Here is a 10,772-nt window from a genome sequence, read left to right as displayed (position 1 = left end):
GATCGAGCCGGTTGGGGCTGGATGAATAGGACCCCGTGGAGCGCTAGATGAACAGGACCACCCCGTGGAGGGCAGGATGAACAGTAGACGGTGGAGGGTGGGATGAGCAGTAGCCCGTGGAGGGGTGGTTGAACAGGAGCCCATGGAGAGGGTTGGTTGAACAGTAGCCGGTGGAGTAGCGCGCGGTGGAGGCTGGATGAACAGGAGCCCGTGGATGAACAGTCGCTGGTGGAGGCTGGAGGAGGTCGACGGTGGATGAACAGTAGCTCGTGGAGGCTGGAGGGGGTCGACGGTGGAGATGAACAGTATCCCGTGGAGTCCCGTTTTGCGGTACGCCACACCCCTCCCGATGAACAGGACCCCTGTTTCGACCGTAGCGCTCCAACACAAGTCCGTTTCGTCCGTTTTGCGGTACACCACACCCCTCCCGATCAACAGGACCCCCGTTTCGACCGTAGGAGGTCCGTTTCCTCCGTTTTGCGGTACGCCAGACCCCTCCCAATCAATAGGATCCCGTTTCGAACGTGGCCGGTCGAACACAAGGCCGTTTCCTCCGTTCTGCGGTACGCCAGGCCTCGTTTCCATTGCTTGTTCCGTCCAAGCCCTCCCGATGAACACGATGCATTCCCTTGCCTCCCCATGAGCACGACGCATTCTGTTGCCTCCCCATGAACACGACGACAACACTGTTTCTCCGTTCCGACCCAGCCATGTACACGAGCCCTCGCCGTACGTATGCACGAGTAGCCGTTCGAGACCCCGCCAGTATGTGCACATACATGGCCGTATTTTCTTTCTTGCACCCTGACCGCTGTACGTACGTGTACATGCTATGTACGCGCCTCTACTATGACACGTGCGCACCTCTACATCGACCAATATACATGTACGTACACGTTCGCGACCAGAATGACAACGCTACGTACGCTTCAACCAGGTGGGTCCCGACTGTCAGGCACTTCCTTGCGTGCGAAGATGTAGCTGGTGGGTCCCAGCAGTCAGGGGGGCGAATTGTTTTTTTTGCCCGGATGCACTTTCTTGCGTGCGAAAGTGTAGCTGGTGGGTCCCAGTAGTCAGGGGGGAAACGTTTTTTTTGCGAAATACGGTGGCCCGTCCGGTGGGTCCCCGCTGTCATGTGGAGGAATAATTATTTTGCACGTAATAAGGAGGCACTTCCTTGCTGCAGCCATGGACCCAACTGTCAGCCTCTCCACGTATAGTCCACGTCCGATGGAAGTCGTTTGTTGACCACGTTGACCACGCCGCGCCGAGAGCACCAGGGCGGTGGATGACGGCAAGGCCTAGGAAGGGGATGACAGGGAGCCGGGGAAGACGCGGCAGTGGAAGCCCGCGCAGAGAGGAGTACGAGGGTTCACTGGTTTGGCTGCGGTGTGAGGCTGCCGTCGCCGCAGGGCCTGGCCAGCGGTGGGAATAGTAGGGGGCGGTGAGGCCTCCGCGGTAGCACAGCCGGCCACGGGAGGCAGGAGCATGCGGCACGACCAGCGCTGCTTTGGGCGGCTGGAGCAAGAAGACCAGAGGTTGAAGAAGCACTACGGCCGTTGGATGGACATCTTACGGTCACTGGAGCTAGAATCGTTCATATTGACTAAAGTTGACAAAGGCCCCCATCCCAGTCAACTTAGTAGGCCCACAAGTCAGCCTTCCACCATGGTGGGTCCTAGCTAGCAGGGGGAGTATTCATTTTTTGTGCGTAATAAGGAGGCACTTCCGGTGGGTCCGAGCTGACAGCGGGGGGAACGTTTTTTTCGCAAAATATGCTGGCCCGTCCGATGGGTCCGAGCAGTCAAGGGGGAAACGTTTTTTTTCGCGAAACAAGGTGGCCCGTCCGGTGGGTCCCTGCTGTAAGGTGGAGGAATAATTATTTTGCGCGTAATAAGGAGGCACTTCCTTGCGGCCACCTGGACCCAGCTGTCATCCTCTCCACGTACAGTACTCTTCCGATGGAAGTCGGTCGTTGACCATGTTGACCACACCGCGCTGAGAGCACCAGTGCGGTGGTCTGGACGACGGCGAGGCCTAGGAAGGGGACGACGCAGAGCCGGGGAAGACGCAGCAGTGGAAGCCCGTGCGGAGAGGAGTACGAGGGTTCACTGGTTCGGCTGCGGTATGAGGCTGCCGTCGTTTTAGAATAACAGGGGGTGTGGGTGAGTGGAGGGATGGCCTGGCCAACGGTGGGAGTAGTATGGGGCGGGGAGGCCTCCGCGGCAGCACAACCGACCACGAGAGGCAGGAGCAGGCGGAACGACCGGCGCTGCTTTGGGCGGCTGGACCAAGAAGACCAGAGGTTGAAGAAGCACTACGGCCGTTGGATGGACATCGTACAGTCACTGAAGCTAGAAACGTTTATTATTGACTAAGTTGACAAAGCCCTTGGTACGCTCCAACTTAGTAGGCCCACAGGTCAGCCTCCGAAATGGTGCGCCCCAGATGTCAGGGGGAGGAATCATTTTTTGGGCGGCCGAAGCTAAGAATATCCGAGATTGAAGAAGAAGCACGCCATCCGTTGGATAGACATCCAACGGCCACTGCTGCTAGAACCGTGTGTTGACTATAATAAGTTGGCAAAGCCTTGCATACGCGTCAACTTATTTTTTAGGGGACGCGTCACTTAGTAGGCCCACAAGTGTGTGGCAGAGAACTTATAGTCCATTTGCGTTTTGTAAGAATGTACAGCCCATTTTGGAAATCTAATGGAATTTACAACAACCCATTTACAGTTTGTTAAAAGTACAACCCATTTTCTAGCTAGGACAATGATTAATAATTTCAACCAACCGTTGAAGACATAATTCAATAAAATTTCCCACATTTTGATGGGCTCCGAAATATTTTTATCCCGAAATTTCTAGTCAGATTAAATATAAATTTGTATTACATAAAAATCCAACGAAACATTGCGCGCGCAACAATGAAAGTTTAAGATTTTCAAAATCCATAAATAATATTTTATAAACTAATTTCGTGTTTGGTGCATTTTTTTATAGTTACTGCCCAGTTTTTATAATTACATCCCATTTATTATTTTTAAAGCCCATTTTCCTGTTAAGCCTAATGCATCCCTCCTAGGAAAGATTTGCAGCCCAGCGAGGCGGAGAATAACAAGTTGACCTTGCCTGGGTATTCCTCAAAAAGACGTATAGCTGGGCTAGCCATTTTTATCTTGAAAAAATTAGTATCTGGGCTGGATATCTGGCCTTGGCTAGATGGGCCACAGCCCGCCCAGTTAATACCCTGCTCTCCTCTGAACAACAACGAAATCATCGCTAAGAAAAACTTTGCAGTGCTCACGCCTCAAAAACACAAATACCGCTCGAGCTGCTTGGTCCCAGCTGTCGGCGGCACCTTGTGCAATTCTCTTGTTTATATTGACTACATAGGTTGACAATGGTGTGGGACCGTGATGTCACGAAACTAGGAGAAAGCAAAAAAATATAGTTGTACATAATAAGGAGGCACTTGCGTACGTACGGCTATGGCCCTAGTGGGTCCCTAGTGTCATCCAGTCAAAATAAAGTCATCTCTTGAATCCTCATGTTCGTTGATGATGTTAACAATGCTCGGCGCCACGGTGAGCGCAACAACTCGAAGGACAACGGAGAGGGCCTCGCGGGCCCTGTGGATGGTCTGATACAGTGCCCGCTACTCATTCAGGAAGCCAGGATCATCGGACACCTATGAGCACCTTCGAGAAACTGTGACGTCATGAAACGGTAAGGCCGCGCTTGGGAGCTCTGGTTTATTTCAAACCTGTATTAACATACAAGTGTAATTTACTCGTCATCGAAAACAACGCGTAAAATACAGGCATATTGAAATCGAGGGCCCGAGGTCTGTAAGTAAAACCGGCGGGTTACGCGTGTAATTTGAGAGACCAGTGTATATTTTACGAGCACTGCTATATGGACGACATTACCAGACAATACATGCATGACGTGCGTATCATGCCATCCATGGGCAAGGCTGAAACAGCAGCTAACGGCTGGATTAACAATCGTCCGAGTGTCGTTCAGCGTTTTTATTGTGTGTCAAGTACTTCCGATATTTTACTAGTCGAAATTGACCAACCAAGCGCCTTCGCCCGAGACCATCTGCTTTAATTTACAAGCATCAGTTTTACAAGCAGTTTTGGTTGAAAAACGACGATCCAATCACGGCTTAATATCATGAGTTGGTCGGAAGATCATATGGTTTCACATCTAACCTACCCGACTTGTCGTATAGGCTATGAATGAAACATCAGACGATGAACTTATTAAGCACGAAAACAACAAAAGAGGATGATCTTCTTAAAGCAAATCACTGGCATTAGATCGACATGCAAAACAATATGAAGCATTATTCTCAGGAGGCACGGTGAACAGCTTGTGATGCTGCATGCCACAACATTCCAAGCTCAACTTTGCAATCAAACACAAGGCCTGGCATTACATAGACAATATTCAGAACAAACTCTTAACACAGGAATATCTCAGCAGAGTAACTATTTACTTCTAAACTGAACACCGGAATAGGAAAAAACACTCGACGCTGCTCGCAGCAAGGGCGTCCCACTCAGAAATATCAAATGCATGTCTTCTGGCTAACATCAATGAGCAAATTTTGACAAGGTTTTCCAATTCCAATATATTAAACTAACGTCTTCTTGCTAACATCAATGATTAAACTTTGACAAGCTTTTCCCATTCAAAATATGTAATGCATATGATCGTGGAGTCCTGTCGTAGCTTTTATACTTGTTTGGGCACTTTTTGCCCAGGGCACTCCACGTATTGTTAAATTGCCAATGGTCTCTGCAGACTAGTCATGTCACCAGTGTCTAATAATACTCTGTAAAGCTTCTTGGTCATTCCTTCTGTAATGTAGCGCAAACAGTGACTGCTTCTTTCTGCAAAGTGGAACGACCAACTAGACCCAGTAATGCAGCAGTTTGCCTTACACATTGGCTCCTTTTGTGCAGTTCAACTAAAATCGAAGTCGGAAGAAAACCGAGCTTTAATTTTGATATCCATGTAAGCAACAATAGGTATAAGGGAAATAATTACTAAGAAATAACGGTTGATGACTTGTACTCCCAGAAGAAAAGCATCTACTGATCTACTTTATCTTAATGGGAAACAAAGCAGGAGAGTAGCAATTCTCCATCAGTGTGATTCATTCATATTTACTGAGACATTATCTTAACAATGCTTGTTTCAACATGTATAAAGAACGACAAAGCTTATAAAGGGGGTGATGCTGAATTTGTTGTAACAAAGCAACAAGCATCATGTCTGGGTTAGTCCCATTTTTGTTCACTACTTAATGGGAAAAGACAGCAATACAATAGCTTCAATTCATCATTTATTTAAAATATTACCAATACAAGTAGCACAACATCTCAAAACACACTGCACGATCATGTGGATGAAGGCAAGTACCAACCTGTCATGACGCACACAAGATCACGTACGAATCTGCCAACACGAATAGGAAATCCAATCTCGTTTTGTGCAGTTGCACTGAAATCAAGCAAAGTATTTCGCATAGCGAGGCAAAATGTCACAATAGCAACAAGTTGAATAGATATCCCTGTATAAACAGAGGCAAAAAAGGAATCAATTACTGGCTAATAAAGGAGGATGAAACATGCGGCCATAAAAATGGTAATCCCTCCAATCCCTAACAAGTGTTGCAGTTTTGAAATAAGATTTAGTAGTTAATTCTGAGAGTGGCATCAATTACTGGCTTATAAAGCGGGTGATGCTGAATTTGTTGTAACAAAGTAACAAGCATCATGTCTGGGCTGGTCCCATTTTTGTTCACTACTTAATGGGAAAAGACAGCAGTACAATAGCTTCAATCCATCATTTATTTAAAACAGTACCAATACAAGTAGCACAACATCTCAAAGCACACTGCACAATCATGTGGATGAAGGCTTGTACTGACCTTTCATGAGATGACCAACATAAAATACGAATCTACCAACACGAATAGGAAATCCAATCAAGTTTTGTGCAGTTGCACTGAAATCAAGCAAAGTTGCCAGTGTGACATTTAAGTTTTCTATAGCAACAAGTTGAATAGATATCCCTGTTTTAAGAGGCAAAAAAGAAAACAATTACTGGCCAATAAAGGAGGATCAAACATGCGGCCACAAAAAGAAGCATCTACCTTATCTTGATAGAAAACAAAGTATAGGATAGTAGCATTTCTAAAACGGTTGCATTGATTCATATTAACAGAGAAATTCTTTTAAAATAGATTAGATCTTAATTCTGAGATTAACAACAGCAAAATAGCTGCATGGGACATGCCAGCACCATGTGCGTCCACACGTATAAATGGGTGATGCAGAGTATGTAGCCAAGCAACATATATGCGCTGGTCCCATATTTGTTCTCTTTGAACCTTCTTCCTATGTGAGGGCAGCAAATCTAGTCATGCACAAACTACCCAACCCCCCAGTTTCTTTCCCTCTTCAACAAAGAGATCGGTTCCTTACAGATGTGTGTACTGGGTTACCCCCTTTTTCCCTTTTCGACCTACAAAGCGGCTGGATAGCCAGTCTATACTACTTTCCGCCCCTCCTTTCCTCATTGAACCATGTCCTAGATTCTTGCTCCAGCCCACCGCACCCTTCATGCCTCTTTGAACCAAGACCTAGATTCGACTACAGATCGAAAAAGATCCACATGCAGCTACAACAATGACGGTTTCAAAGAAACTTATACCTTAGGGTCGTCGGGATGTGGCAAGGCGTGCGGCGGGAGGCCGGATCTGCCCACACTAAGTACAACAGCGAGGAAGAAGGGGTCGGTGGCCCTCCCGCATAGGCGCTGGGTGAAAGAGAACAACGCAGCCGACAGTGGATTGCCTCCCTCGCCGAAGGCGATAGAGTGAACGCTGCACCTCCTCCCCTTCCCGGTGCGACGGGATACGGACGCCTCCTTCACCAGCTGTGAGGGGGGAGAGAGAGACAAGAGGCCAACGCAATCTTGTTTAGATCTGGTGAAAAGAGGGTGAGAGACTGTGAATATAGCAAACCCTAGCAAATGTATCTAGACTCATTTTAGTGCTAGATACCTCCGTATCTAGACAAATCTAAGACAAGTAATTCGGAACAGAGGGAGTAACGTATATGTAGTGCGGCGAGCGTGTGGAGAGTGCAAACCCTAGCGAACAAGCCCTAAGGCTCCCGCTTATATATATACTACTGTAGTACAAACTGAGCTCCGGTGCCTTCACTGCACCTGCTTTTGGCTGTATGACAGGTGAGCCAGCCACATTTTGGGCCCACCTGTCATAAAACCCTAGCAAAAATTGCACCAACGTGAAAGACGACTGCGTCTCCAACGCAACCAAGGTGAACTGATGAAGGATATCATCTTTGTGCGTAACAAGCAAAGAGCACTGATGGAAGACAGCTTGTTTTCATCAAAAATCGATCAGCTTCACCAGCCGACGCAACCATGAGGCGCAACCATGAGCATCGATAGGTCATAGTGGTGATGCATCATCCATTTGGCATCAAGTTTGGGTGAGGCACCTAAGAAGTTCGACAAATCCTCACTGTGGTCTGTTTCTTCTCAGTAATCAAGCTCGAGGAAGGAAGAACCACGTGGTAGAGGACAGTGGGGCGGAACAACAATGGCCATCCAATTTTGTGCAGTTCCACTAAAATTGAGGAAGACATGCCCGGGTATGGAGACACGCGTCGCTGTTTCCAAAAATATAAAAAAGGGTTAGCAATGACATCTCAATTGTCAATAAGAATTAATGAAAAGTACACCAACAAACAGAAGCATCATAATTATCTTGATGGGAACTAAACCTGGATACTCGAGAAAAAAAGCATTTCTTCATTTAACCAGTGATAGTACTACCACCATATGGACAATGACCGCACAACCACCATGTACTTTTTGTTGAAACAACATGTATACCTCCACCGAGGCATAAATCAGGACAACTTTTTGAGTGGCATTTCCTCTATAATAGTACTAGTAGGTGATGTTGGACCAGCCGACGAACCCTAGCTACTATGCATGGGGAGCTGGGGAGTAGTCGCATAGAACAAACCCGCACGCAGTGACCTGGGGAGTTGGACCAGTACAAGAAGTTATACCTCAGGTGGGCGAGATGTCGTTTAGGCGGGCGGGCGGGATCTGCCCACACGAGGCAGCAAACAAGGGCGCGGAGGATCTTCGTCCGCGCCAGCGCTAGCTCCGAGAGGACAGTGCGCATCGGCTTCCTCCGTCGCCGACGGCGACAACGTCAACGCTGCACCTCCTCACCTCCCGCAATGGACGGGATTAGGCCGGATCTGTGACCACCGGTGAGGAGAGAGATAGAGTGGACACTGTCATCTTGTTTTGATATGGAGAGGGTGAGAGAGCGAGACGCGAGAAACTCTATCAAACAAGAGGCTATAATGGAGTAAAAAAATCTCTCCATAGCAGTGGTTTTAAATAGAATACGCGCGTTCCTAGAAAAAAGAAACGAAAACTGGCGGACAATTTTTAAGGGTCTGTCTAGGACACATCTAGATGTGACATAGTTATGTCACATATAAGTTGATGTCCACTCTCTTTGTGGTCTTTTCCTAGTCTTTTTTGTTTCTTGTTGCTACATTATATACTTGTGGGAGCTTAGATGTGATATCCTTAAATAACATCTAGATGTGAATTAGACAAACTGATTTTCTAACGTACCAAGAAAGAAAACTCGATCAGAAACACGCCCCCGCTTCCAGGTCGCGAGAGTCGTCGCGCACACACACATGGACATAGACATGCATATCCGTGTTTACGTAAAATTCCATTTCCATCTCCATCTCCAATCATATTTGTCCAACTGGCACATTATTTACGTTGTTAATTATATATGCAGCAATATTAACATACAACATCTCTTGTTTGCGCACGTCCGGACCGCTGCCACGGCCGGTCCTGACCAACCCGAACCCTCTTCATCACCCGCGCGTGCTTCCCGCCCAAAACGGTCAGTGCCGCATTCATGCCCGACTAGAGTGGACGCGACCTCTCACTGGTGCTGGCATTGATTGCGGCGCACTGGCCGAGAGAGCATCGCCCGCGCCGCTTCCGGGTGCACACGGCTGCTCCGTGTTCAAAGGTCGCAATAGCCGGCTACAACATGCGCGATCTCTTCTAGTAGTAAGTTCTTGGGAGTCCGTGCTACATCTAGCTGTCCTCCCCCAACTCGTCAATATCTTCTAGTAGTGCTAGTACTCCATGGCGCGATCCATCGACAAGCAGGCGGGAAAGTTATGATATACTGCTCGATTTGCGGTGAGTGGCATGCCGAGCGGCCGTGTGGGGTCGAGCCGTGGAGGAGGGTGAGACATGAACACGACAGACGTGATTTAAACGTTGGTTTTGCTCAATGGCGTGATCCAACAAAACGAAACGTTGGTTTCTCTCCGTTTCCATTTTTTCTCCGGAAAAACGGAAACTTTTCCACTCCATTTTCATTCCTATTCCAAGGTTGCCCCGTTACAACATTCCATCAAATACAAAGGAAAGCTAACACGCATGCTGATGCATCTCAATGATTCACAGATCATAGCCAATATTTACTTCACAACTAAAGAAAAAAGTTGTGAGAGCGTGTACGATAGAAAAACTACTGATGGGGTCACTACGACTTAAACCCTAAACCCTAAACATGCTTTAATTTCCTGGCCAGGTAGAACCTATCGAAGGAATGTGCTAGAGGGAGATTCTTTAGTGAGAATGTCAGCAACAATAGAAGCAGCACTCTTTGGTTCTCCACCTTCTGGTACCTCTTGTTCCATAGCACTTTCCATGTCGGGAAGGAAAGACGGCTGGCACCCTCGGATCATATGATGCTTTTGTGCAGTTCCACTAAAATCGACCTGAGCATCCCTGATGGCAAAGATATTTAAGAAGTGTGATTAGAATAATAGTACTAGCACTAGTTCATGGGACATAAACTCATCACAAATAGAAGTCGGTAGAATTAGAGAGATCGACATGGAGATGGAGCTACGGCAGTGGAGCAAGCCGGCTCCAAAAGGAAGATGGACTACCTGGGACGTCGGGCTGTAGCTAGAAGGGCGGTTGGGACGCGGCATCGGCCCATACCGCGGTGACCCCCGATTGGGATGCACCGACTGTGGGTTTTCTCCCTCGCCGATGTCGACCGCGTCTACGCAGAACATTGTTCCCTTCCCCTAGCTGCGGGATCAGGCTCGTCGTTCTATGCTTGTGAAGAGAGCAACCTAAGCAAGCAGGCTTGTAGCTTAGGCTCCTGCTAGTGTATATATAGTGGTTTTATTTTTCTCTCCATATCAACCATTTTATATTGCGTACGTGTCATTCAAGAGTGAAATGATGGTTGCTTCTTCCGACTAACTTACTATGTGATTTGACTGCTCCTTAGTGGCCCCTACACGTACTCCCCCTATGTGTATGCAACAGTCACACGTACACATGGACGCAAAAACGCGCGCGACGCCCTAATGCATGCATGTTCGAGCACATGACGGAACACACACGGTCATGCTCAAGTGCTCAACCTACACGTGCATGCACACACATACTCAGTCAGGGTGAGCTAGTGACCGTATGAACACCGGAAAATATATATATTGAGCGCAATGAGCGTATTATAAAGTCCACTGACCGCATTTTTACAAATATACAGTGACAGACAGTGTATTTATCTCGTTTGAAATTAAGCCATATTAACCGGAGAGGAGGCAGCATCGACTAGCATTACTTTGCCGT

This window comes from Triticum aestivum, chromosome 6A (assembly GCF_018294505.1).
Source record: "Triticum aestivum cultivar Chinese Spring chromosome 6A, IWGSC CS RefSeq v2.1, whole genome shotgun sequence".
Classification (NCBI taxonomy): domain Eukaryota; kingdom Viridiplantae; phylum Streptophyta; class Magnoliopsida; order Poales; family Poaceae; genus Triticum; species Triticum aestivum.
This window is presented reverse-complemented; position numbering follows the sequence as displayed.